Below are 27,221 nucleotides of genomic sequence, written 5' to 3' on the forward strand. Positions count from 1 at the left end.
CTCCTGGTGGTGCTCGGGGGACCATCTGGGATGCTGGGAATTGAGCGTGGATTGGCCACGTGCAAGGCTAATGCCCTACCCTCTGTGCTATTGCTCCAGCCCCTCTTCGCTTATTTCTTGCATGTCTAAACATTTGTTTTCCTGCTTTTTGCTATTTTACACTATTGTGGAGTCTCAGGGGTCTCACTCCCTGTATAACACTCTGTATCACTGTATCACTGTCATCCCATTGCTCATCAATTTGCTTGCACGGGCACCAGTAACGTTTCCAAGTGAGACTTGTTGTTACTGTTTTTGGCATTTTGAATATGCCACGGGTAGCTTTCCAGGCTCTGCCGTGCGGGCTGGATGCTCTCAGTAGCTTGCCAGGCTCTCCGAGAGGGATGGAGGAGTCAAACCCGGGTTGGCCGTGTGCAAGGCAAACACCCTACCCGCTGTGCTTTCGCTCCAGCCATTCTGTACTATTACTGATATTACTGTACTATTATTTTACCATCACTGTAAAGATCCTTTCACCATTCTTTTTCCCTCCCCTTTCCCAAGTCTATCATATATAACATATATAGTATATAATGTTCATCTTCCATATATGAGTGAAACCGTACGATGGTCTTACCCTTCTTTCCTTACTGCCCTTCCAGAATCATTGTAAGATCCATACATTTTGTCCCAAAGGGCATTAGTTTAGTCCAGAGATTATAGATCAGATAAAATATTCTGGTCAGGAATACTTTAGACTTGTGATATCTTTTTTTTTTACTTTCTTTTTGGGTCACACCCGGCAATGCACAGGGCTCATTCCTGGCTCTGCACTCAGGAATTACCCTTGGCGGTGCTCAGGGGACCATATGGGATGCTGGGAATCAAACCCGGGTCAGCCATGTGCAAGGCAAACGCCCTACCTGCTGTACTATCGCTCCAGCCCCAAGACTTGTGATATCTTATCAGGAACTGCTTCATATCTGGTTGTCTTAGTATAACTAAAGATAAGACTAAGATATACTAAGTGCTGTCACTCATTAATAGCAAATGTGAACGTCACATCTTTCAGCTGTAAAGTTAGGCTCTGTCGCCTAAATAAGGAACCTGAAATAAGCAAGTTGAAATAAGCAACTATTCTTTTATTATGGATACCTTGGCCATGGTTTTTTTGGGGGGATTCAAGCACAATCAGCAATGCTCAGGGATCACTCCTGGCGGTGCTCAGGGGCCCATTTGAGATGCCAGAGGTCAAACTTTGGTTGACCACATGTAAGGCAAGTACCCTAGCCACTGTACTATCTCTGGCCATTGATTTCCCTCCAATCCTTTCCAATCTTGCTGTCAGTGCTTTTCATGCCACTTGTCAGTCCTTGCCTGAACCAGTTCTTTCTTTACATTAATGCTCATTAATTAAGATTATTCTGTCAAGAATTGCTTCTGCTCATTAGTGGGCTTTGTTACTCTGCAGTGGGGTTGCTCTGGAAAAGAATACTTAATTCTCTATCAGTATTTTGAGTAAGGAATTGGTATTAACCATTTTCCCAATTAAGTGTTGGGGGCCATCTAGGACCGCCCAGGTGCAAGCATGTGCTCTACCACTTCTGCCTCAGTCCCGGTCCCTTGGGGCCGGGGGACTTGTAGTTGAATTGGTGAGAGCTTATGGGATGAAGCGGAGAGATGTAGAGAGATAATGAGTGATGAGTAATGAGTAAAACCCTTCTTTACCGGTCAAGCCCAGGCAATGTCTATGCCAACAGTCAGTGCAGCTCCATGTTTCAGCCTCCAACTTCCGAATAACCTATGATACTGAGCCCAAGGTCTACCAGATGACCCGCAGGGCCCTGCCCAGACTGACGAGCCAAGTGGAAAGTGTCTGTTGGCAGATCCGTGATGAGAGTCAGATGCTTCATCATAATTGCTCTGCTGAAGTTAGAAATTCCTTGAATTGATTCCCTTGACCTCTGACGCGCTGGTGCCAGTGGTCTTGTCAGAGTTCCCTTGCTGTCTTTGTGAGAGGATGTCGAATCTCCCCTGAGCATTTCCTGTGTCAAATCTGAAATGAGCCCTTTTTTCCAAAGACCCGTTATTATTATTATTATTATTATTATTATTTTATTATTTTTTATTTTATTTATTTATTTATTTTTGCTTTTTGGGTCACACCCAGCGATGCTCAGGGGTTACTCCTGGCTCTGCACTCAGGAATTACTTCTGGCAGTGCTTGGGGGACCATATGGGATGCCGGGGATGGAACCTGGGTCGGCCGCGTGCAAGGCAAACGCCCTACCCGCTGTGCTATCACTCCGGCCCTATTATTATTTTAAATAAGAAATGGTTTTTAGGTATTTAAATATAGGGAAGATTTTTGGTCTGGTTGCTTTTGTAGTGTCCAGAACTGGGGTTGAGTCCAGGGCCTCATGTAGGCATGTGTGTTACCACAACCCTGCTCCAATGCAGGAAAGCTTTATTTATTTATTTATTTCGGGCCTTTCCAAGCAGTGTTCATGGGGTCATTCGTGGTGATACTTGGCAAACCATAGTTTAACGCAAGGGCCCGAGAGTGTGGTGCCGCTCAGGCCCTGAGGAGCCAGGGACCATCAGGGCCACTGCAGTGATCCTCTGGGGCCTCCAGGACTCTACCCAGCAGTGCTCGGCAGACCGTGTGATGCTGGGAACCTGACCATGGTCAGATGCATGCTGTGCATATGCCCTAACCACTGTGCTCTCTTCCAGCCCTGTAGGAAAGCTTCTACTGACACAAACTACAATGGAATAGTTACAGATCTGATGACAATAAAACATTTAAACATATAACCTATGGGGCGGCTGGAGCAATAGCACAATGGGTAGAGCGTTTGCCTTGCACTCGGCCGAACTGAGTTCGATTCCCAGCATCCCATATGGTCCCCTGAGCCAGGGGTGATTCCTGACTGAAGAGCCAGGAGTAACCCTTGTGCACCGCCAGGTGTGACCCAAAACCCAAAAATTAAAAACAACAACAACATCAACAAAAACACTACAAACATATAACCTATGGAACTTAACAAATAAAATGAAAACAAAACCCAAAACTTCCTCTCCTCTCTGCTCTTCCCCATCCATCCTTTTTAAAATACAAAAGCACGGCAGTGTTGGCCCCAGAAGTAACTCAATGGGTTGAGCTCAGGCTTTCTACATAGGGGGTGTGTTTTTCTTTTTTCTTTTTTTCCTTTTTGGACCACCACTGGCGGGGCTCATGGATTACTCTTGGTTCTATGCTAGAGTCATTCCTGGCGGGGCTCGGGGGACCATATGGGATGGAACCCAGGTTGCTGCATACAAGGCAAGTGCTGTACAGCCTGTGCTATCTCTGTACTCTCTCCCCAGCCCTGGGGTGTGTGTTTTTGATCCCTGGCCCTACTCTTTCTCCTGAGAACTGGGGGAGTGATCCCCAGACACAGCGGGGGGAATCTGCACTTCTGGCTGTGATTCAAGTGCCAAAGCAATGCAAATGGAGACAAAAGTGAACCAGCAATTCTCCAAAGATGGAATGTCAAGGAAGAGTCAGTCTTGACTCATGTTCACCTTTCTTTTTTTTTTTTTTTTTTGCTTTTTGGGTCACACCCGGCGATGCACAGGGGTTACTCCTGGTTCTGCACTCAGGAATCACCCCTGGCGGTGCTCAGGGGACCATATGGGATGCTGGGAATCGAATCCGGGTCAGCCGTGTGCAAGGCAAATGCCCTACCCGCTGTGCTATCTCTCCAGCCCCTCGTGCTCAACTTTCTAATCATGCAAAGTGGGATGTGAAAAAACATTCTTTTGTTAGATTAGAAGATTGATTGTTGGTTTTTTTTCCCCCTTTACTTTTTGGGCCACGCCTGGTGATGCTCAGGGTTTACTCCTGGCTCTGCACTCAGGAATTACTCCTTGGCAGTGCTTCTCAGAGGGCCATACGGGATGCAGGGATGGAACCTAGGTCAGCTGCATGGAAGGCAAACACCCTCCCCACTGAACTATCACTCTGGCCCGGAGTAGATTGTCCTCAAAGGGAATCAATTTGAGGGGACCTGCTGGAAGCGGCCCTACTGTGCTTTCTGGCATCGTGGGGTCCCTGGACATTGAGTCCACAGAATCACAGGTCTGCTGAGGCAGGCTGAGTGTCACTGGGTGTCAGCCACCCCCCACGCTCCCCCCATGCCATTATTTATCTAATTATTTTTAAATGTCTCAGGGACAGAGTGAAGGTATAGCACGGAGGTTGTTTGCTTTGTGTGCGGCCGACCTAGGTTCGATCCCCAGCATCCCCCAAGCATGGTCCCCCAAGCACCACCAGGAGTAATTCCTGAGTGCAGAGCCAGGAGGAACCCCTGAGCATCGCTGGATGTGGCCCAAAAAAGTAAAAAACCAAAACAATAAAAGAATGTCTCAGTGTTGATGAAAGACAAGAGATCAACAAGACTGAAATCCTATATGCATGGGTGACAGTGCCACTTGACGTTTAGCTTTTCGCTAGTCAATTAACCTGAATTAAGTTGCAGAATTTTATTTTTTTATTTAAAAAATTTATTTATTTAGAAATTACTTATTAGGTTATTTTGGGTCACACCTGGTGATGCTCAGGGATTACTCCCGGAGGTATTTGGGGACCATATGGGATGCTGGGGGTCATACCCGGCTCGGCCTTGTCCAAGGCAAATGCTCTCCATGATGTACTATCACTCCAGCCCCCCAAGTTGCAGAATTTTAAAAGCTGCTCTCGGGGACCTGGCCTGGTGGCAGTCGTGCTCTCCTTGTGACTCCAGCACTGTGGAGCGGCATTGGAGGGAGACACACAAGCCCCTGCCTTTGTCCCTGGGAGAGGACTCCAAGATACCATGATGAAAAAGTACCAAGTAAAGAGTCTTAAAATGTTTCGTTTTGGGTCAGAGCAATAGCACAGCGGGTAAGGTGCCTGCCTTGCACGAGGCTGGCCCAGGTTTGATCCCGGGCACCACAGAGGGTCCCCTGAGCACTGCCGGGAGTCACCCCTGAGCGCAGAGCCAGGAGTAAGCTGTGAGCACAGCCAGGTGTGATCCCTCCAATTAATTTAAGTCAAATTAAGCCAATGAATTTGTCTCACATAACAACCTAGAGAGCGCGGGGCAGGCTGACAGAGCACGCCTTCTTCCTGTGCTCACGCTGCGTTCACTTCTCCTACTGCTGTGCCATTCGCCGGTTGGTAGTGTGAGAAGCCAGGCCACCGGCCAGTCCTGAATTGCAAGGATGGAGGGAGAAGCAGGCGTTTCCTTCTAAACAAGAGGTGACTTCTGCTTAGAAGGTTGCTCTAGGAGCCAGAGGACTAGTACAGCAGGTAGGGCAATTGCCATGCACGTGGCCGACCCCAGTTCAGTCCCTGACACCCTACATGGTCTGCTGACCCCACCAGGAGTGATGCCTGAGTGCAGAGCCAGGAGTAACCCCCAAGTACTGCTGGGTGTGGCCCCAAACCAAACCCAAATAAAAAGAACGTTGTTCTAGTAGCAAAGGTGGTCGTGAGAGGCCGTGTTTGGGTGGCAACTCTGTACCAGATTAGCACTGTAGCACTGTCATCCCGTTGCTCATCGATTTGCTTGAGCGGGCACCAGTAATGTCTCCATTGTGAGACTTATTGTTACTGTTTTTGGCATATCGAATACGCCATGGGGAGCTTGCCAGGCTCACCTAGCATCTCCCTGTTGAGCAGGCTTGAGTGGTGGTGGAAAAATTGGAAATAATGGTAGTGGGAAGGAGTAAAGGCGGTGGGATTGGTGTTGAAATATTGAATGTAATCCATTACTGTGAACAACTCTATGAAAATTAAAATTAAAAGAAAGTGAGGTGAAGCACAATGGAGATGGATTAATTGAAGCCAACTGGTCTACCACAAAAGCATATGCCCTTTCACTCCCCAGACAGATAGCAAATTCCTGATGGAGAGTAGCTGTATCATTCTTGGGGCACTGTAACTCTCCATTCATTCCTTTGCACCCAGTGGGCTGAGAAGAAGCAGCATGAGCATCACTTGCCATGTCTTACAGGGCAGCCCTCAAATGATTACATCGCTTCTCTCCAGTCCCACAGAGGAGAAGTAGCAGAGCCATGGAAGAGCAGTGATGCTTTGAAATTTTACAAAGTGTATAAAAATATATACATTTAGCAATATAAATTTTCAAGTAAAGGCTTGGGTGCCCAGGAGGGCAAGCCAGATTAAGCCTCTATTTTATTATATATATATATATTATATTTCATGGAGGTTCACAGGACTCGCTCAGATCCAGTAACAAAAGGCAGAGCATCCTGATGTCTCCTTTTATTGATCATTGTACCTCTAAAGGATGTAATACAGTGACGTCATTAAAAAAAGTGACAGAAAGAACATTGAAGCAGCAAAACTTGTATTGTTTCCTTGTGTCTGCAGGCCAGGAATTTTGGCTTCTGAAAAAGAAAATACAAAACCAAAACTGCAACCTTTCTTGGGCTATAAGTACTTGAGTTTGCCTATTTTATATATTTTTAATTTTGGTTTACCTGCAAGTGTTTGAAGGTCACTCCTGGTGGTTCTCAGGGAGCCATTGCCCACGCTGGGGAATGAACCCAAAGCTCCCACTTGCAAAGCATGTACCACTGTGGAATGGCACCTAAACTGAGTGGCATCAAAACTGGCCCCTAAACCTTTATTTTGAAAGACCACATCCTTTGATTCTAATCACTGATCCTAATGAACCACAATATACATTTAAATTCTTTTCATTTTAAATTCTTAAATTGTGGTTTATGACCCCATAGGGGATAGCAGAATTGAGTATGGTGACAATAGTTGAAGGTTTCTGAATGTGCTATGATCAACAATTAATCTAAAATTAACCACATCATGAACCTGAGCTGTTTCTGGCAGGACTTGCCTGTGCAGCCTTTCTCAGGAAAAAGGGGGCTCCAAGTGGAGATGTTTAAAAAGCCCTCTCTAAATACCCTAGCATTCTTGGGGCTGGAGCAATAGCACAGCGGGTAGGGCGTTTGCCTTGCACGCGGCCGACCCAGGTTCGATTTCCAGCATCACATATGGTCCCCTGAGCACCTTCTGGAGTAATTCCTGAGTGCAGAGGCAGGAGTAACCCCTGTGCATTGCTCAGTGTGATCCAAAAAGCAAAAAAAAGGACCCTAGCATCCTAAGAGCATGTATGCAGAATACTGAGAAACTCTCAAAGACTCTACTTACGTGTAGTTAGAATACATACCGTTGTAGAATAATTAGAATATTTTCTCTCTAAAGATGCAGTTCTTGTGTAAACTGATCTTGGCAAAATGGCCTTAGAAGTTCACAGATCATTTCAGGAAAGCAGACCAAGAATTTAAGTTTTCTCATTCTTGAAAATTACAATTTCAGTTGCTTGATGTGTTTGAAGTATTTTTCTGGTTATATTAGGAGGAGGACATATAAGTAAATCTTTTTAATTTTTAAATTTTATTATTTTTTATGTAATGAATCACCATGTACTCAGGAATTACTCCTGGTGGTGCTCAGGGACCATATGGAATGCCGGAAATCGAACTCGGGTCAGCAGCATGCAAGGCAAATACCCTACTTGCTGTGTTATCACTCCAGCCCCGGATTGACCACTCGACACATCATAAAACAGTACCTACCTATTTTACATAATTACCACAACATATTTGATGGGGTTCAGACAGTAGGCAACGAATCATAGAGGGAAATATAGATAGATAGATACATACATACATATTTATGTATATATATGTATATGTATGTGTATATATATATACATATATATATCTCAAAGAGCCCAGCAAGCTACTGAGACTATCCCGCCTGAATGGCAGAGCCTGGCAAGCTGCCTGTGGTGTATTCGATATGCCAAAAACAGAGGCCGGAGTGATAGCACAGCGGGTAGGGCGTTGGCCTTGCACGCGGCCGACCCAGGTTCGATCCCCAGCATCCCATATGGTCCCCCAAGCACCGCCAGGAGTAATTCCTGAGTGCAAAGCCAGGAGTAACCCCTGAGCATCTCTGGGTGTACCCAAAAAGAGAAAAAAAAAAGAAACAATCGATATGCCAAAAACAGTAACAATAATGGGTCTCATTCCTCTGACCCTGAAAGAGCCTCCAATATGGCAGCGTTGGGAAAGACGAATAAGGAGAGGCTGCCAAAATCTCAGGGCTGGGATGAATGGAGACATTACTGGTGCCCACTCCAGTAAATCGATGAACAACGGGATGACAGGATATAGTGATATAGTGATCCTAATGAAAGAAATTAATTACAGGAATGTGTTAATTTCCCAAAAAGAGAAGAAAGAAAAAAGAAAAAAAGAACTCAGTCTAAGATTACTTCTTAAAATTAAAAATTATTTATTTTTATTATTTTTATTGACTCACTGGGCTGGAGCAATAGCACAGCAGGTAGGGCGTTTGCTTTGCATGCGGCTGACCTGGGTTCGATTCCTCTGCCCCTCTTGGAGAGCCTGGCAAGCTACCGAGAGTATCCCTCTCACATGGCAGAGCCTGGCAAGCTACCCGTGACATATTTGATATGCCAAAAACAGTAACAAGTCTCACAAGGAGATGTTATTGGTGCCTGCTTGAGCAAATCGATGAGCAACGGGATGACAGTGCTACAGTGATTGACTCACCGTGATATACAGCTACAAGGCTGTTCATGATCAGGTTTCAGTCATACAGTGTTCCAGTGTACACTTCCCTCCATCAACATCCCCAGTTTCCCTCCGGCTCCCCCCAACCTCTCCCCAACTACCCAGCCTGTCTCTGTGGCAGGCACTTTCCTTCTTTCTCTCTCCCAAGGAGCGCAATTTTAAACCTGTTACCAGAGCACACAGCCATTTCTGAAAGGACTGTACATCAGTTTTGAAGGGTTTGAGAGGTGATGGTGACGGCTATAATGAGGTGGAACAACGGTGGAGGAGGTTCATGTTAAGCTTGATTTCAGGGGGCCTGAGCAGCAGCACAGGGGGTAGGGCGTTTGCCCTGCATGTGGCTGGCAGACCAGGGTTCAAACCCTCACATCCTCTGAGTACCCCAGTAATTCCTGAGTGCAAAGCCAGGAGTAACCTCTGAGTATCACCGGGTGTGACCCCCAAACAAACAAACAGAAAAGGTGATTTCATGTTGCTGGAGAGATAGATAGTGCAGAGGGTTGACACTTGCCTTGCACGGGGCCAACCCAGGTTTGATCCCAAACACCACATGTGGTCCCCTGAGCCGTGCCAGGAGTGATCCCAGAGCGCAGAGCCAGAAGTCCGTCCTGAGCACGGCTGGGTGTGGCCCCCAAACGAACCCCCCCCCAATAAAAAAAGCTGATGTCCAGGTGCAAAAACTGGGGTCGTGGTGTTCTCTAGGAGAAACCGCACCACCCCGGGTGTTGAGCCCAGATGGTTCTCTCGCACCCTGACATCCCGGTGGGAAGTGCAGTTACTTCCCTCCCGTCTGATTAAGCCCTGGCTGCCATCAGAAATCCCAGTGTGTTTCATGGCGTGTTCCCCGCTTCTGTTGGAAGCAGAAGGACCCAGCTCCTAGTCTGTGTGTACGTGTGTGTGTGTGAGAGCGCGAGAAAACAACAGTTCCTGCCCGGGTACCACCTGCGTCCACGCGCCGCGGGAGCGCCCGGAGTATGCAGGGAGCGGCGGCGGGGGGCTGCGCGCCGGCGGGCCGGGCGGGCGTCTGGCGGGGCTGATGTCACAGGCGATCATGTGGTGCTGTGTGGGCAGCGGCGACTGGCCCGCGGGAAGCACATGGATTTCAGTCTGAGCCTGTGATGGGAAAGTCTTCTCCGCCGCTGCCTGAGACACCAGCCGGCGGGGAGGCCGGGGACCCGCGCGCGCCCTGCCCGGGGAGCTGCGCCCAGTAAGTGCGCCCAGAGGGTCTTTATTTGGGGAGCGGGGAGTGGGTGCTGGGTTAGGGGGCAGCCGGGGTGTCCGGGAGGCCTGGGCAGGACACTCCCCGGCGTCTGGGCGGGGCAGCCGGGCTGGCGCTGACCTTCCCCCTGTGCAAATGCCTCCCCCGACCCACGCCCCGCGTCTGGGGGGGCTTCTGCTGCAGCGTGTGCCTGTGTGTTGCGGGAAGGACGGTCCAGCAGGGTCGTGAGCGCTGGGTCAAGCCCCTGCATTTCCCAAGTCCACACCCCGGGGTGGACTTGGGCAGAGCAGGGAGAGGGGAAGGAGGGCAGCTGCTTCCTAGCCCGCGTCTGCCCAGACACTCGCCCTGTCTGTGCGGGAGGAAGATTCAGTGGCTTGCCGCCCCCCCCCCTAGCCTTTCACCCCCTGCCCGCATTTTCAGGGTGAGCGGGAGAGCCAGCAGCAGGGGGAACCCGGGCGGCCGGCGGGCACAGGCTGGGTGGTTCTGGCGCATTGCAATGCCCTTCGTACAGCCTGCAGGGCCAGATTGGGATCAGCCACCGGAGCAGGTGCTGGCAGTGGAAGAATGACTGTATGCTCGCCGCTCCCTTTGCTCTGCCTGCAAATGCTTTTTTTTTTTTCTTTTTTGCTTGAAAAGCTCAATCAAAGCATGTGCTTTGCCGTATAGAGAGTTCAAGGCTGAAAGCACTTGACTTGCAAACGCCGTTGACCCCCAGTTCCAATCCCCTGCATATAGTCCCCCCCCACTCCACCCCTCACCCCAGTACTGATCCCTGAGCATCACTGGGTGTGGCCCAATCCCCTCACCCCACAAAGGAACAATATCGCCTCGGCCCTCTTTGTCTCTTTTCAATATAAGTGTATGATTTGTAGGAGGGGGAAGTCTCCAAGCACTGATTTTGGGTGGGGCTTTCTTTTATTTTTTATTTTTTGCTGCTACCCAGTGTCACATTGCCGCTTGCGTGCACGGGAGGCCCCTCACCTCTGCGCTGAGGTGTGGTCGGCTGCGTGTGCTTAGGTGGGGTTGGCTCCTGTGTAGGGGGAGACCCGCCATCCTTCTCGGTCCATAGCGCACCGTTTCTCTGAGAGCTGGCACACAGGTGTGGTTGGAAGGGGTTCTGGAGGGGAGTGGCGAGGGGAGATGATTTTCCCCCGAGCCCCTCAGAAGACGGTAAGTGGCCTGAGAGATAGTCCAGCGGGTAGGGAGGGCACTTGTCTTCCATGCAGGCGGCCGGGTTCGATCCTTGGCACGGTCCCTTGAACGCCACCAGGAGTGATCCCTGAGCTCAGAGCCAGGAGTAAGACCTAAGCATCCCTGGGTGTGGCCCAAAAACTGAAAGGAAGGGAAGGAAAGGAACACTGTGAGTGCAAGGCTGCCCCTGCGAAAACACCCAGAGGCACTTCTGTTTCTGCACAGAACTCCAGGCTAAGCCAATTTGCAGAAACCAACCTTCTCCCAGAAGGTTACACACAATTCTCTGCTTCCCTCCCCAACTCTGAGAAGTCCATATTTGCTCTTGAACACATCTCTCTCCCCCCCTTCTCTCTCTGTCTCCCTCTTTCTCTCTCTCTGTCTCTCTATCTCTCTCTCCCCAGTCATATTTCTCTGAATGTCTTTCAATATAAACTAAAAAAAAAAAAGCACTAAGCCCAACATCGGGCTTGTGGTTGTGGTGGAGAGCTGCGGTGTGTCGTGAGGGCGACCCCCTGCCCCTCCCGCGCCTTCCTGGATGCTTCCTCTGGCTCAGGGAGCAGAGACTGATTCGGAAGACACGGAGGCATGGAGAAAACCTTCCGGGGGGCTGGAGGATGGCGCCGTGGCCAAGGATCTACCCAGACCAGGGCTCTTGCTTTTCATTTTGTGATGCCCATGGCCAGGGGGGACTCAAGCCGCATAGCGACTGCCCACGGCGGGCGAGAGCCTGCCCCACCCAGTGCGGCTGGGCACGGGTTGTGCACGGGCCCTTTAATTCCAGGGAGCCCCACCCATCGTGGGGTGGGCAAGGAGGTGAGGAGCAGCCGCGCCCAGACCCCCGGAGGGGAGCCCCGCACAGTGGCTCAGTCTCGGAGGGGGAAGGTCTCGACCCACCTGCCCCTGCAGGAGGTTTGTGTGGCCGACCAGGCCCCCTCTGTCCCCAGCACCCATGACCACACCCGGCTTTTTGGCCACAAGCCTTAGACAGTGCCTCTCTGACGCTTGTACATTCCGGAGCACTTTGGTTCGGGGCGGGGGGGTGCTGAAGCTGAGGGGCCCTGCTTGCCCCACAAACCCCTGCTTCTCAGGGGAATGGTGTCCGCTTGGAGTTGGGTTTTTTTTCCCCTTTGAAAATGAAAATGGGAGCTGGAATGATAGCAACAGCGGGTTGGGCGTTTGCCTTGCACACGGCCAACCCAGGTTCGATTCTCAGCATCCCATATGGTCCCCAGAGCACCGCCAGGAGTAGTTCCTGAGTGCAGAGCCACGAGTGACCCCTGTGCATCGCCGGGTGTGACTCAAAAAGCAAAAAAAAAAAAAAAGAAAAAAAAAGAAAGAAAATGAATATAGGGGCCAGAGCGATAGTACAGCGGGTAGGACATTTGTCTTGCATGTGGCCGACCCGGGTTCGATTCCCAGTATCGCATATGGTCCCCCGAGCACCGCCAGGAGTAATTCCTGAGTGCAGAGCCAGGAGGAACCCCTGAGCATCACTGGGTGTGACCCAAAAAGCAAAAAATTAAAAAAAGAAGAAGAAAATGGACATCTTAGAGGCTCAAGAGACAATACGGCCCCTGGCAAGTGGACCCCTGAGCACTGCCAGGGGTAACCCTGAGCACTCCTGAGTGTGGCCCAACCATGCCTCTCACATACCATAACCCCCAAAAGGAAAATTAAATTATCTTTTTTTAAGGGGAGTAAAAGGGGCTGGAGGAGATTCCATTAATTTTTGCAATCTTGGCTCACCGAGAATGTGCATGATTCTAGTTGATACGGGAATCCCTGCTCCATTGTAACACATTGAATACCACAGAAGTATTTTGACGTTTTTGTCATTTATGGCCATTTATGTGGCTTTATGAGTCATGATTGTGTGTGTGTGTGTGTGTGTGTGTGTGTGTGTGTGTGTGTTTGCTTGGTTTGGGGGCCACACCTGGTGGTGCTCTGGACCTCCTCCTGGCTCTGTGCTCAGGGGTCCGTACAATGCTGGGGCTCTGACCTGGGGCTCCCACATGCGAAGTTGTGCTTTACTCCTCTGAGCCATCCCCCGACTGTGCTCATGTTCTCCATGCAGACCTACTCATGGGGACCCTTGGAAGCATCTCTATGCAGTGGTGGGGTCGCACCCAGAGCCTCACACATGCTCTGCTACTGAGCCACATCCCTGGTCCAGACGGATGTGATTTTTCCTTATTCAGCTAGTTTTGGGGCCACATCCAGTGGTGTTTCAGGGCTACTCTAGTTCTGTGCTTGGGGGGTTGTTCCCTCCTCTCTGCCCCACCCCGAGTGTGGTGCCCAGGGGACCATGTGGCGTGAGGGATCAGACTGAGGTCAGCTGCAGGCTGACAGGAGCCTTCACCCCTCTCTGCCCCTACCCTTCTTTATTTTCACACTGAGCCTTGAAAGATTTCCAAAGAATACTTGTTGATTGAATGAGCGATAGCGTCTACAGAGTATTCCCAGGCCGGCTTATCGGCGTAATGAGATTTAAATGGTAGCACAATGGCCTGCTTCTCCATCGTGGCATTTCTATGCCCATCTGCTAATTATTCAATCCGATTTTGGCAGGGCGGGTTCCAATCTATTTGTTGAGAGTCAATAGAAATAGGGATAAATGGGCACCTCTAATTCTTCTGCGTCGCTACTGTTTGTCAAAGCAATGAACTCATCACTGGGTCGGGCACCGTCGAATCACATGTCGGGGGGGGGGGAGCACCTCTGCTTCCGCGAGGAAGAAGCTCTTTGCGTCGCCTCTTTGTGTGACATCACCAGTTTCTTCGGGGCCTAGGGAGGGCGTCTCTCCGATCTCGACATTCAACTGCAGTGCCTGTATGGGGGGCCATGGGTGCTGGTAGCTCTGAGCGGCTTCAGCAAGAATAATCGGAGCACTGTTCTGCAGGGCTTGCACCCTCGAGCCCAGAAACAAATGTGCATGTGTGACATTTCTAAATGGTGACATCTTCCGGCAACTCTCACTCATTCCTATTTCACGCTTCAGGTTAGAGACGGGTGGGCGGGGGGAGCGGGTGCGGGAAATGAGACATTTTATGTCAGTGTCTCCAAGTGAGGAGAAGAGAGAAAATATCATATAGATACATGTAAAACGATGAGCTGAGGGGAACGGCAGCAGAGATGCTCAGCGACTGCAAGTACAGTGATTAGCCCACAGGACTCAGTGTCACCCTCACCCCTGAACGCCTGCTTAGCTGGCCGCCGTCAGCCCGTTCCTTTTAGGCAGAAAAGCAGAAGCCGGTCTCTCTTGCCGTAAACAAAGCAACAGATTTAAGTTAATGCTAATGTGTTCACAGCCAGAGCCAAAAGCTTTTCAGGGTTATTAGAACACACTGGGCTCTTAGCCCATCCATCTAGATGTCTAAAGTGGACCAAAGTTATGGATCGGCCATTGTCTCCACCAGCCCCCGTGAGCCAGGGGCGGCCGGTGACCGAGTGAGTGTCGTGTGAAACCTGAGATTTCAGTGGGGACAGTGGAAGTTAGCGATTGATTTTTTTTTTTAACATCATAGACTTAAACTCCTGCACTGCTGCCTGTTTTGATTAAGGCTGATTTTTTTGTTTTCTTTTTAATTTAGGAATAATTGCCTAGGACTGGAGTGATGAAACAGTGGGCAGAGGTTTGCTTGCCTTGCACTGGGTTCTGTCCCTGGCACCCCATTTCATTCCCCAAGCGTTGCCAGGAGGGACCCCTGAGTGCAGGGCCAGGAGTAAGCCCTGAGCACCATCGGTGTGGCCCCCTTCCCCTCCAAAAAAATTAAAAAAAAGAAAAAGAAAGAAAAAAACAAACAAACAATTGCTTAGACCTAATTTATACCCAACTTGTCTGAACACGGTGGCTGGGGTGTGACCCTGAGGAACCGGGATTTCTTTATCTTCTTCCGGACTCAGGTTTTTGGTTGGTCCATAGCATCTTTTTTTGTTCTTTGTCTTGAGCTTGGAAAAGAGGTCATGAAAACAATCCTACGTCACAGTTGAAAACCCTGTTTCCACTCAGATTTTGTGAGGATTTGGTTGAAAAGAAGTTTTGTGAATGTTGCTCAAAGAACGGACCATCCTCTGTCCTCAGTTGTTGAGAAAGATCCTTCCTTTTCCTTCAGGACTGCGTATTGAGGGCTTTTCTTTTCTTTCTTTTTTTTTTTTGGGTCACACCCGGTGATGCACAGGGGTTACTCCTGGCTCTTCACTCAGGAATTACCCCTGGCGGTGCTCAGGGGACCATATGGGATGCTGGGATTAGAACCCGGGTCGGCCGCTTGCAAGGCAAACGCCCTATCCGCTGTGCTATTGCTCCAGCCCCAGGGCTTTTTTTTTGTTAACAACTCTTGTGGGCCACACCCAGTGGTACTCAAGGGTTCTTCCTGGCTCTGTGCTCAGAAGTCACTTCTGAAGGTGCTCAGGGAACTGTATGTGGTAACGGGGATTCAGACCAGCATTGGCGGAATGCAAAGCCAGATAGTTTGATCCTAGAACCACACAGTCCCCTGAGCACCACAGGGCGTGGCTCCAATAAGCAACGAAACAATACCAGGTTGAGTTGACAAAGTGTTGGCAGTGATAATACTAACAGCAGCCCCGATTTGCTGAGCACTTACTATATGCCAGGTGCCAGAGTAACCCCTCAGGTACTCCGGCACATTCCACAGATGGAGACGGACCAGAAGGGAAGCACCAACTGCAACTGAGATTGCACTCAGGCCTCTCCTTACTTTTCCCTTTTCCTGTTTTTGGGCCACACCCAGCGATGCTCAGAGCATACTTCCGGCTCTTCACTCAGGAATTTCTGCTGGCAGTGCTTGGGGGACCATACAGGATGCCAGGATTCCATCCCGGGCCAGCCTTGTGCAAGGCAAACACCCTAACACTGTGCTATCACTCCAGCCCCATGCACCCAGGTCTTTTTTTTTTTTTTTTTTTGCTTTTTTGGGGTCACAGCTGGCGATGCACAGGGGTTACTCCTGGCTCTGCACTTAGGAATTACTCCTGGCGGTGCACAGGGGACCATATGGGATGCTGGGAATCGAACCCGGGTCGGCCGCGTGCAAGGCAAACACCCTACCCGCTGTGCTATTGCTCCAGCCCCCACCCAGGTCTTTGTATGACTATAGCTGCATCTTCGCACTTCGTGCTTATTGTTAGGTTCACGCCTTCAGACATGAAGTTTGTAAGGAAGACTTCATCTATGTACAGCATATCATTGGTAGGAGGGTGTTGATTTGTAGTTAGTTGAGATATCTTTATTTGGAATGAGATTTAACTGTGCTGATAAATTAGGGTGTGATGTGATTGAAAAATATGGGACATGTGCAAGAAATGCTCAGGTCCCCTGCTTGCGAGCTCTACTGGAAGGATCTGCAGTAGATGCTCAGAGTAAGCTTCCGGTGAAAATACAATGGATGCAATCTCACACCAGAGTGTCTTATTGTTTTGGGGGGAGATGGGGGTTGGGGGGGCTATATCTATCATTGCTTAGGGGTTACTCCTAGCTCTGTACTCAGAAATCAATCTTCGTGCTACTCGGGGGACCATATTGGATTTTGGAGATTGAACCCGGATTAGTCACGTGTAAGACAAGCACCCTACCCACTGTGTAATTTCTCTGGCCCCCGACGGTCTTATTGAGAAAAATTATAGTTTCAAGTTTATCCTAAACAAGGTAGTTTTTATAAACATAAGGACTTCCTGAAGAGAGTCAGTACATCTTAATGTACTAATAAAAAATATTTCACTACACATGGCTGCTAATGTTTGAGAAAACACATGATCATATCTGTCTGTGTGCTGGAGAGATAGTACTGGGGTTAGGGCACTTGCTTTGCGTGTTGCCGATTGAGCTCAATCCCTGGCACCCCAGCTGGTCCCTAGAGCCAGCCTTTCTGAGGGATCCCTGAACACAGAACCAGGCATAAGCTCTGAGCACCGCTGGGTGTGGCCCACACCAAGAGAAAATAAAACAATATGCGATTTGTCTGTTTTTCCCTTTTGCACAATTCATGCCCTTCACTCGGAACATGGGTGCTGTGGACTTAGTCTCCTTTATGCTCCTGGAGAACAGGGCTGTATTTGTCCTTGTCTTCCCACGGCTGGGTACCATAGCTAGTCTAGGATGCTGTGGGATCACAAAACTACCATCCAAGGCACGGAGATGGCTCAGGTACGAGGACACAAGGCCCCGTGTCTTCCCTGGCACCTGTGCTCCCTCTGACCCCCTGGGCTGGTCCGGCAGTCACACCAGTGACCTGTCACTTGGCTTTCTGTCAGTCTGGTTGACCCAGGGATGGCCAGGAGTGGCCCCTGGTACCTTTGAGGCCTCTGAGCACTGCTTGGGACCACCTGCCCCTGTCACCTACCCCAATTCCTGTCTTGCCATTCCGCAGTCTAAAGGGATAAGCTTAGTGGCTGCAACTTCAAAGAGGGATTCTTTTGGCTTTTGAAGACAACGCATTATGGAAAACAAACCCAAACTCAGAAAACAAGAATCTAAGCAGTTCAAATTGAACTACTTTTGCCTTGTTTATTGATTTTTTTTCCCATTTTGGCCCCACCCAACAGTGCAGGGGGCTAGCTCTGGGTTCTGCCCAGGGGTCACTCCTGGCAGCATTCAGGGGGCCCTATGGGGGTTAGTATGGGGGATTGAAATAGGGCCGACTGCGTGCAGGGCAAGCACCTTCCACCCTCAGTTGTCTCTGTGACTTCTGCATTATAGTCAATTTTGCAAATCTTTCATGCTAGTGTTTTATTTTTATTTTTTACTTTTTGGCTTACACCCAGCGATGCTCAGAGGTTACTCCTGGCTCTACGCTCAGGAGTTACTCCTGGTGGTGCTCAGGGGACCATATGTGATGCTGGGAATCAAACCCAGGTTGGCCACATGCAAGGCAAATGTCCTCCCCACTGTGCTATCACCCTGGCCCCGCCTGCTACTGATGAAAATGGGGGACGCTGCCCACTGGGAGGTGACAAACTTATCCTGGGGGCAGGAGGAGCCTCTGGTACAATTGAGGGAACATTTTGGATTTGTTTTCTCAAAGAAAGATTTCAAGAGGTGGATGACTGAATTTTTCCTGAACAGGTGGAGGTAGGTAAGCTAGGCGTGGAAACCTCTGCCCTAGACCATTCAGATTCCATTGTTGAGGTCTTGTATTACTTAAAAGTGTACGTTTACATGAGGCATTCAGGAACTGAGAGAAACAGGCACCAAAGTGCATCTCAGATCTTTTTCACATCTTTTTCTTTTTTTTTTTCCTTTTTGGGTCACACCCAGCGATGCTCAGGGTTTGCTCCTGGCTCTGCACTCAGGAATTACTCCTGGTGGTGTTTGGGGAGCCATATGGGATGCTGGGGATTGAACCCGGGTTGGCTACTTGCAAGGCAAATGACTTACCCGCTGTGCTATCGTTCCGGCCCCTCTTTTTCACATCTTCATGTTGGAACACCTATGCTGTAATTCATAGCTTTTGTTGTTGTTGTTGTTTTGGGGCCAGACCTGATGGTGCTCAGGGCTTACTCCAGGCTCTGCACTCAGGGATCACTCCTGGCAGGCTTGGGGAGCCTAAGGGGTGCTGGGGATGGGATCTGGGTGGGCCTCGTGCTGTCCTATCTCTCCAGCCCCGTGCAATCCATAACTTTTCCTCATGATTTGACACCGTTGGCTTTTATAGTAATGGAAAGGTTAGACTGACCCCAGCGCAGAATGAAGCTGAGTTGAAAAGTTGATTTTGAGGACAGGAGAGCTAGTACAGCAGGGAGGGATCTAGTCTTGCACGGGGAGAACCCAGTTTCGATCCCCACCCATGACTGCTTATGTCTCTGAACTTTGCCAGGAGTAATCTCTGAGCACAGGTGTGGTACAAAAAACAGGAACCAAAGAAAAGTATCTCTGTATCACTGTCATCCTGATGTTCATCGATTTACTCGAGCAAGCGCCCAGTAATGTCTCCATTTGTCCCAGCCCTGAGATTTTAGCAGCCTCTCCTTAATCATTTTCCCAACAATTGGAGGCTCTTTCAGGGTCAGGGGAGTGAGACCTGCTATTGTTACTGTAGTTGGCATATCAGATACACCCTGGGGATCTTGCCAGGCTCTTCCATGCGGGCAGGATACTCTCAGTAGCTTGCCGGGCTCTCCGAGAGGAGAGCCACCCACACACACACAAAGGACGAAAGAACAAAGCAATTTTGCTTTGCTTGGAAAAAAGTGCTGTTTTTCCATGTTGTTTATTTTATGTTCACTAAAATAGTGTTTACATATAAATATATATGTACACACACATATATATACACACATACACATACATATGTGTAAAGGTTTATTTTTTTCTCGTAATAAACTTACTGTAGACCAATAGTGCAGGATTTTAAAGCTCTTGTCCTGATATTTATGGTATTCAATTTCAGAATAAACTAAACCCTGGAAGAACATTTGGCCCAGATGTTACTAAAAATAATTGTTGCTCTAAAATTTCACAAAAAAAAAATTGCATTCCAAGCCTTCTACTCGCTAGACACTCTTGCTTCATTTTCCATTTGGGATTGAAATGAAGAAATTCAGAAAACTGTATTTTCAAAAGGAGATAGAGCCCTGCTCAGTCGGCTCCCAGTTGCCGCCCTGGTTAAATCTGAATTGTTGCTCTAAAGAGACTGCAGTTTGGGGGCTGGAGCAATAGCACAGCGGGTAGGGCGTTTGCCTTGCACGTGGCCAACCCGGGTTCGATTCCCAGCATCCCATATGGTCCCCTGAGCACCGCCAGGGGTAATTCCTGAGTGCATGAGCCAGGAGTGACCCCTGTGCATCGCCGGGTGTGACCCAAAAAGCAAAAAAAAAAAAAAAAAAAAAAAGAGAGAGACTGCAGTTTGGACTAATTGGCTTAAATCCTTGTGTTTATTTTTTGGTTTGAGGGCCACCCCAGAGGTGCTCAGGGGCTCTGCCCTGGCTCTGTGCTCAGCCAGTGCTCTGGACTCAGTCTCGTATGGTGCTGGGGATGGAACCTGGGTCTCCTGCATGCAAAGCACGTGCTCAGCCTGCTGATCTGACTCTCCCCCACTGGCTTAAGCCGAAGCTGGAGCCAGGGTGCAGCCTAATGGCCCATGCTTGCCTCGTGTACGCATCACACGCAGAGAGCGAGCGAGAGAGAGAGAGAGAGAGAGAGAGAGAGAGAGAGAGAGAGAGAGAGAGAGAGAGAGAGAGAGAGAATAAGTGACGAAGGACCAGTTTCCTGATAGACAGACAGTCACATGGATAATCAGTGTTTGTTTAACAAGGATAAAATTTAGAAACAGCGCCCTGTATAACTCTGGGTTGTAAGGAGAATGAGAATTTTATTTGGACGTGAGATAGGTTGGTGGCTTTGTTTTTTTCTTTTTGGGTCACACCCAGCGATGCTCAGGGCTCACTCCTGGCTCTGCACTCAGGAATTACGCCTGGTGGTGCTCAGGGGACCATATGGGATGCTGGGAATCGAACCTGGTTTGGCCGCGTGTAAGGCAAATGCCCTCCCCGCTGTGCTGTCACTCCAGCCCCGAGAGATAGGTATTTTGTTCTTTTTTGAGCCACACTCAGCTGTGCTCAGGGATTACTTCCGAGGCTGTGTTTGGGGGAACACTTAGTACTTTCCGGGTTGAGTCTGGGTCAGCTGCTTGCATGGCGGGCCCCTATGTGCTCTGCTATTTCTCTAGTTCAACTCAACAGGAGCAGCCTTGAGAGCTGGTCTGGCCTCCAGTTTAGATCCCCAGAGACCGGAGCCGAGTTGGGGGTTGTGCTAACAGAGTTAAGTCTCGGCGTCCAGGATTCAAAAGGAGTTCTGAGCAGGAGAAGGCAGAGATGAGGCAGGGGCCAGGGGCCCGGGGTCACCAGGGTCCTGGGGCCAGGACAGCGAGTTAATTGACCACCGTTGGGGCCTTAGTAGCTCAGACACCCCAGTGCTGGCTGAGACAGATGGCGGGATAGTGTTCAGGGGTTTCAGGACAGTTCCCCTGCACTGGCAGGAGAGCCAGTGAGATGACCTTGGCCGAGAGTGGTGTTCCCTGGGGTCGGGATGACGGGCGATGAACCCGTGTAGCTGAGCATTTTCATTTACTTTATTTATTTATTTATTCGTTTATTCATTTATTTATTTGGTTTTGGGTCACACCTGGCAATGCTCAGGGGTTTTTCCTGGCTCGGCACTCAGGAATCACTCCTGGCGGTGCTCAGGTGACCATATGGGATTCCGGGGAATCGAACCTGGGTCGGCCGTGTGCAAAGCAAATGCCCTCTCTGCTGTGCTATCGCTTCGCCCCCTTGTTTACCTTTAATTTATGAATAACTTCTATTTTTGGACATAGAATCTACTCCTCCAAATTCAGTTATTTTGGGGCTTGGAGAGTGCTCGGGGTTTACTCCTGACTCTGTGCTCTCAGGTTCAGTCCTGGGAGTGCTCAGGAGACCCCAGGTAGTGCTGGGGATAGTACCAGGGTCGGGCATGTGCAAGGCAAGTGCCTCACCCCCTGTGCTGTCTCTCCAGTCCCGCTGTCTCAAATTCCTCAGGTACAAAGGATCAACCCACTTCCCTTCCCCCCGAACCTCGGCTTCCCGTCCCAGTGGGCCTCGTTTTTTGTCTGTACAGCTTCTGGTTCCATTCCGTGACAGTTTATGTACTTTTGTTTGTTTTGCTTTTGGGGAGGGGGCATCTCTAGAGGTGTATCAGCTACTCTGGGTTTAGGAGTCGTTCCCAGGTCCTTGGGGGTCCACGCAGTGCTGGGGGTTCAACTGTGATGCCCGTGTGCAAAGCTTCCGGCCCGTCCAGCTGTCTCCCCAGCCCACCGTTCTGCATTCATTTTTCCTCTCACTTTCTTTGTCCTGAGCATTGTTCCACATCAGAGAGTGTAAAATTGCTCCATTCTTTCAGCAACCTCTGGGTCCTGTATTTGAGGCAGCATAGCAAACCTTTTCTAATGAAGACTGTCAAACCCCCACAAGGCTCGAGCATGCTGTGAACCCCCAGGGCCATCCTCAAGCTTGAGCAACCATGTGTTGTCAGTCTTGCCAGGTAGTACATGATACCCATCTTGACTTCTGTGGCTTATTGGTAGTCCCGTCCCCTTCCCAGTTTTGGGCCACACCCAGTGATGCTCAGGGCTTAATTCTGACTCTGCACTTAGGAATCATTCCTGGAGGGCTTGGGGGACCGTATGGGATGGTGAGGATCAAACCCGGGTGGGGCATTGCGAGGCAAGTGCCTCAACCACTGTAGAGTCTTTCTGGCCCTACCTTTGTTAGGTGCAGGGGGGACTTGTGACTGTTAAAGCTTTTCTTTATTCCGGAGGTGGGGGTGTGTAGTTGGAGCACCACACCTGGCAGTGTCAGGGTTACTCATGGCTCTGTGCTCAGGGATCACTGCTGGTAGGGCTCGGGGGACCATATGGAATGATGGGGATTGAACCTGGGCCAGCTGCGGTGTGCAAGAAAAATGTTTTACCCATTGTACTATTGCTCCAGCCCAATAATTTGTAAAAATATATTTCAAAATCTATTCTATATTCTAGTTTCCCTGATTTTCTTTAAAAATGCCTTTTAGGGGTTGGAGAAATATCACAGTGGGTAGGGCATTTGCCTTGCACACGGCCAATCCGGGTTTGATTCCCAGCATCCCATATGGTTCTCTAAGCACTGCCAGGAGTAATTCCTAGTGTACTGCCAGGAGTAACCCCTGAGCACTGCCAGGTATGACTCAAAAAGCAAAAGAAAAAAAATAGAAATGCCTTTTAGAGGCAGGAATGACAGTACAGCAGGTAGGGCACTTGCCTTGCATGTGACTGACCTGGGTTTAATCCTCGGCATCCCATATGGTCCTCTGAGCACCACCAGGAATAATCTCTGAGTGAAGAGCCAGAGGTAACTCCTGAGCATTGCTGGGTGTGACCCAAAAAGCAAAACCAAACACACACACACACACACACACACACACACACACGCTTTTTAATGTTTGTGTGTGTGTTTTTTAAATTATATTTTTGCGGGGTGGGAGGTGTTTGGGACACTCACTGGCTCTGTGTTCAGAAATAACTCCTCACAGTGCTTGGGGGACCATATATGGTTGCAGGGGACTGAACCAGGTTGGCCACATGCAAGCACTTTATTTGCTATGTTATCTCTTTGTCCATCAGTAGATACTTAGAATAATGTGATGCAATTATTTGTAACTATGAGAACACAAAAATCTTTTTGAAAAATAAAAATAAAGTCATTATTAAGTAAGATGTGTAGGAAAATTTGCTTCTGTGAACACTGTCTCAGAATCATAGGAGTAGAACACATTTATTTCTTGTGAAGTCGTCCCTACCTCTTCCTTATTTTGAGATGATATTTCCTCTGGGTGTGTTTAGGGGAGAAGGTTGGGCTACCTCTAGGGGAGCTCAGGAGTGATTCCTGGTGGTACTTGGAGAATGGAGCTGCCGGGGGCTGAGCTGAATTTGGTGGGCTGCCAGGCAAGCACCTCACCTCCCGAGTTGTCTTTCTGGTCCCAGGATATTTCCCCTAGGGGCTGGAGCCATAGTACAGCGGGCTGGGCATTTGCTTTGCACAAGGCCAACCCAGGTTCAATTCCCAGCATCCCATATGGTCCCTCAAGCACCGCCAGGAGTAATTCCTGAGTGCATGATCCAGGAGTAACCCCTGTGCATCGCCGGGTGTAACCCAAAAAGCCACCCCCCCACAAAAAAAGATATTTCCCCTAAAGTGGGCCAGAGTGTGATTTCAATTTTTATAAGAAGTCCCCAAAGTGGCGTGAAGAGGGGAGCAGGGTCTTGGCTAGACAGCTCTTAGAATAGGTTGGCGGGGTCTTTGTCACGTTCTTACCCCTGTAACAGCCATCCCGTGGTCTCACATATGCTGTTCCTCACATGAGATGGCCTGTCTGCACGAAGCATGAGCCCCTGCGAGGTCGCCCCTGGCTCAGTACTTTTCCCTTAGTGACCGGCATGTTTCGCAGAGGGAGACACCAGCCCAGCACTTGCAAGGCCTGGGGTTGGATCCCGGGCATCCACGGACCCCTCAGGCGCTGTGTCTGACTGTAGGTCTATAACCTCATGGGCTGTGACCCCGGGCACCTCCCCAGACCCACTGGAGAGACCCCTATATAAAGCTGCAACAAAAAGCCATGTTATTTTTTTCCCTTCTGCAGAAAGGAAGCAGTTTGGCAGATGAACGATGGGATGAATAAATGTATTCAATTAGGGTGGGCATCTTAGCGGAATCAGACGTGTGCATCCATCACTCGTCATCAGTTGATTCACCAATTGTCTCTTTCCCCTCCCTAAAGTTTGAGGAAACCCATAAAGATAGACAGAACAGGGGAAAAAGAAACCTGACAAAAATAGGTCAGAGAGCGAAGGCAGAGGGAAGAGACGGGCTAGAAAGTAAAATGGAATTTGCCGGTGGACCTTGTTTTAAAGAATATATGCCGTGGACTCTCAGGCAGCTGCAGGCGGCGGATATTGATTTCGTGCTCGGCCCACCCACGCCTTTGAAGGAAGCAATTGGTAATTTGATTTTCCGTTTCAGGAAACGCTCTGCAGTCACTCACGTGAAACACAGTCGCTCCTAGAACTAGCACCGGGGGAAAACGCTTCTCCTGGGTTAGCAGGTGTTTATAATAGAATAACTTCTCCAACCTATTTCTTTACAGTGAACACAGTAAAGCCATTCCAAGAGGCATTTCTGCCATCAGCCGCTGTTTATTCTGGTGGCGTCCTACCATACAGTGGGCACAGAATAAACAGCCCCGCTGTGGAAGGAATAAACAGCGCCTCTTGCTGTCAACTCGGTTGCAAACAATCCCCAGGTCTATTTGGCAAAATCCAGGAATTGGGTCTATAGTTTTTTTTTTTTTTTTATCAGCAGGTAAAAAGCAAAGCATGGGGAAGAATGGAAAAATCTGCTTTCTGTGAGGATAAACCCATGATATGACTTGAAGTTGGAATTTCAGGGGTGACAAACTTCATTTCTGTTAAAGGGTCTTTCTACTTTTTTGCCTTCTCTTACTTTACAACGACACAATGCAGCAAGGAGGACTAGTTTTTATTTTTTATTTTTTTGGTTTTTTTTGCTTTTTGGGTCACACCCGGCAATGCACATGGGGTCATTCCTGGCTCATGCACTCAGGAATTACCCCTGGCGGTGCTCAGGGGACCCTATGGGATGCTGGGATTCGAACCCGGGTCAGCCTCGTGCAAGGCAAACGCCCTACCCGCTGTGCTATCACTCCAGCCCCAGGACTAGTTTTTAAACAATGGGGAAGATGTATTTTTTTTATTTTAATAAAGTTGCTCATGGTTTGTTACATTCAATATTCCGACACCAATCCAAGGGGAAAGCTATACTTCAGGCATCACATCTCATTTCTTCCTTCAGGTGCAATTTCAGCTCCTTGACAGGGGCAGGAAACCGGCTCGAGTGAGGGTTTGCAGACACCAATTATGCCAGAAAATGATGCGGGGTGCGAGAGTGGGAGCCAATTAAAGAGGGGCGTCCACCTGCAGCGCTCCCTTGGGCCGGGAGAGGAGGGCGGGAGCCTCTGGCTGCCGGGCGTGATGGATGGGAATAGCCTGCCTGCTGGGAAATCAGCCACCACTCACTTCCCAGCTCCGGGCGCCGGCCGGGGCTGATTACTGCCGTGGGGTCGGAGAGGCCCCGCCGTGGCGCTTTGGGAATATCTAAGTGTGAAGATTCACCCAGAAGCCGGGGGCTGGAGAGAGAGTACAGCGGGGAGGGCGTTTGTCTTGCACGCGGGCAACCCCCAGCATCTCATATGCTGCCCCGAGTGCAGCCAGGGGTAATCCCTGAGTGCAGGGCCAGGAGTAACCGCTGAGCATCGCCGGGTGTGACCCCCTCCCACCCATCCCACACACACAAAAAATAATCACTGAAAAGAATAAGTAAAAGTGTGGATTCCCTGAGGTTGGCTTTAACTTTGCCGCTATTCTTGGGGTGTTGCCTTGACATTGAAGCGCTGAGGTGAGGTCATTTGTGTCCTCCTGGCATCTGCTGCCTTGCCGGGAAGGGGGGCTCCAACCTGCACCAGCGTCAAATCACTCGTATTTGCTTTGGGATTCACTGAGCCTCAGGACGTGACTTTGCTCTAGGCCCAGGGCTTTGGTTAAGCCGTGTAAATAAACGGTAATCTGTACCTCTCAGTCCTCTTTTTCTTTTCTTTTTAATTTTTAAAAAATTTTATAGAGTAGGACTGGAGCAATAACACAGCAGGTAGGGCGTTTGCCTTGCACGTGGCCAACCCGGGTTTGATTCCTCCGTCCCTCTTGGAAAGCCCGGCAAGCTACCCAGAGTATCCCGCCTGCACAGCAGAGCCTGGCAAGCTACCCATGGCATATTCGATATGCCAAACACAGTAACAACAAGTCTCACAATGGAGGCGTTACTGGTACCCGCTTGAGCAAATCGATGAACAATGGGATGACAGTGCTACAGTGCTACAGTTCACAATACCTGATTACATTTACTATTCAAACACCTTCCCACTACCATATTTCGAGTGTTTCCATCCCTGCCCCAAAGCAGAAATGAAATAATATATTTTGTATTGTTTGTTATGAAAAACTGTTGAAAATGCTACAAAAATGTATCCTTAGAGGAAAGAGTATGAAGATTGTTGTATTTCACCCAGGGGCCATTTAGCCTTTCTATAAGAGATCACAAACATGTTGGTAGAGGTTGAGCCTTGTGTGCTTTTTATATATGTCACCGTCACTGTAACTGTCATATATGTATCTCTAAAAAAAAATGTATCGAGGGACTGGAGTGATAGCACAGCGGGTAGGGCATTTGCCTTGCACATGGCCAACCTGGGTTCGAATCCCAGCATTCCATATGGTCCCCCGAGCACCGCCAGGAGTAATTCCTTAGTGCACGAACCAGGAGTAACCCCTGTGCATCGCTGGGTGTGACACAAAAAGCAAAAAAAAAAAAAAATGTATCGGGGCTGGAGCAATAGCACAGCGGGTAAGGTGTTTGCTTTGCACGTGGCTGACCCGGGTTCTAATCCCAGCATTCCATATGGTCCCCCAAGCACTGCCAGGAGTAATTCCTGAGTGCAGAGCCAGGAGTAACCACTGTGCATCACCGGGTGTGACCCAAAAACCAAAAAAGAAAA

At 49.3% G+C, this 27,221-nt stretch overlaps 1 protein-coding gene across 2 annotated transcripts in view; it reads left to right on the plus strand.

Annotated features, from left to right (window-relative positions):
• The window catches only part of ANK2 (ankyrin 2), a 580,173-nt gene that overhangs the window by 63,295 nt on the left and 489,657 nt on the right, over positions 1 to 27,221 (plus strand). The window contains exon 1 of one of the 2 annotated variants that reach the window (XM_055143285.1): positions 9,719 to 9,859. The exons of the other annotated variant lie outside the window; for it this stretch is intronic. The gene's annotated coding sequence lies outside the window, so the exon portion shown is untranslated. Of the gene's footprint in view, positions 1 to 9,718; positions 9,860 to 27,221 lie in introns of those variants that run through there. 2 annotated transcript variants of the gene reach the window in all.

This window comes from Sorex araneus, chromosome 6, assembly GCF_027595985.1.
Source record: "Sorex araneus isolate mSorAra2 chromosome 6, mSorAra2.pri, whole genome shotgun sequence".
In the NCBI taxonomy this organism is placed as follows: domain Eukaryota; kingdom Metazoa; phylum Chordata; class Mammalia; order Eulipotyphla; family Soricidae; genus Sorex; species Sorex araneus.